Below are 2250 nucleotides of genomic sequence, written 5' to 3' on the forward strand. Positions count from 1 at the left end.
CAGATAATTTTCTAAATTACATCTTGAATAACAACTTAAGTACTCCCAGTACTCTAAATGACAGAATTATCAGTTGTATATGATAAAAACTGAAGTGCCTAAACAGGTAAGGTATTCAAGGCAAGATAATGTTTGCTTCTTACCACATAGAGGATGCACTGAGTAACAGACAGGTGCTATTAAAATTTCACTGAAAAGTAGACTAGGCTGTTGGACAGAGTCCTTCTTCAGTTTTATATATTTCAAAGAAGACGAAGAAGAAGAGGAAGAGGAAAGAAAATACACACACACACACACACACACACACACACACACACACACACACACACACACACACACACACACATTCAAGGCAAGATAATGTTTGCTTCTTACCACATAGAGGATGCACTGAGTAACAGACAGGTGCTATTAAAATTTCACTGAAAAGTAGACTAGGCTGTTGGACAGAGTCCTTCTTCAGTTTTATATATTTCAAAGAAGATGAAGAAGAAGAAGAAGAAGAGGAAGAGGAAAGAAAATACACACACACACACACACACACACACACACACACACAGACATGGCCAATGTCATATCTGGGCACAAAGACCCTTTGCACCCAGAGATGACTGTGGCCATTTTGTGTGTGTGTGTGTTTCTGTATCTGAAGAAGAGCACTGTGTGATAGCTTAATCTACTTTTAAATGTACTTTGAATTGTGTCTGCTGCTCAGTGCATGCTCTATGTGGTGAGTAGTAATCTATCTTGTTTCATGCTTCTGTCATTCCATCCAGGACTTCACTGCAAAATAATATTTGCTGCATACAAAAATAGTAATTACCTCTGTCTTCCACACTGTAAAGCACCAACTGTCTTTCAGCACTGCCACAGGCAGTGAACCACAACTGTATTTTTTTAACACAATCAGGCCAAATTGCCTTCTCTGTAGGCATTTAAATTTGACAAAGTAAACTGGAAACAGCCTGAAAGAAAAAGGATTGTTAATCAGGGATATCCACCCCATTGACTCAGTGCCATTGCTTATGAATAAATATATAACACAGCAACCTGTATACTAATCCAGATAAAAATAACACCTGTGAATTGCAAGATTAGTCCTCTACCAGGTATTTGTTGACTACTGGACCCTTGCTCTTGAGAACTAATGTGATTCTTGATGGAACAGAGAATCTACATCTGCACCCATACTCTGCAAACCACTGTGAAGTGCATGGCAGAGGATACATCCTATTTTACCAACTGTATTTAGTCCAGTCTTATCCTTATGATCCCTATTTAAGTAATTGATGGTTGGTTATATATTCCTAAAGTCATCATTTAAAGCCATTTCCTGAAACTTAGTAAGTAGGCTTTCTCAGGATAGTTTATGCCTATCTTCAAGGGTTTGCCAGTACTGTTTTTCAGAATCTCTGTGACACTCTCCCATGGATCAAACAAACCCGTGACCATTTGTGCTGTCCTTCTCTGTATATGTTCAAAATCCCCTGTTAGTGCTATTTGGTATGGGTCCCACACACTTAAACAATATTCCAGAATGGGTTACATGAGTGATTTGTACACAATCTCCATTGTAGACTGATTGCATTTTCCCAGTATTCTACCAATAAATTAAAGCCCACCACCTGCTTTACTCTAGACTGAGCCTATGTGATCATTCCATATCATATCCCTACGAAGTGTTGCACCACGGTACTTACAGGAGTTGGTCGATTCCAACTGTGACTCACTGACATTATAGTCATAGGAGACTAAGTTTTTTTCATTTTGTGGAGTGCACAGTTTTGCATTTATGAAGATTTAAAACCAGTATATTGAAGAATAAAAATGAAAATTGCTCGTAGATTAGAAAAAAGATAAGTTTTATTTCAGGAAAGGAAAAGGTACTACAAAAACAAATCTGACTTTGCACTTGGTTATGAAAGCCAGGCCAATGAAAATTCAGGATACCTTCCCTGCATTTGTGCACCAAGAAAAAGCCTTTTACAGTGTGGAATAAGATGTTCTTCATCCTTAGAAGATTGGGACTAATGTACAGAGAGAGATGAAAATCCAAAACATCTACAAATCCCAAATGGGGGTAGTTAAAATGAAAGGTCAAGAAAGACATGTTTGTGTTAGTGAATGTCTAAGGCAAGGTTTCAGCGTATCAAAACTAGTGTTCTACTTACATTTGAAAGAAACAATGAAGGAAGGAAAATAACATTTTCAAAGAGAAATAAAAGTGCAAAAAGCTCAGATACCAATAAT

This window comes from Schistocerca nitens, chromosome 7 (assembly GCF_023898315.1).
Source record: "Schistocerca nitens isolate TAMUIC-IGC-003100 chromosome 7, iqSchNite1.1, whole genome shotgun sequence".
Taxonomy (NCBI): Eukaryota; Metazoa; Arthropoda; class Insecta; order Orthoptera; family Acrididae; genus Schistocerca; species Schistocerca nitens.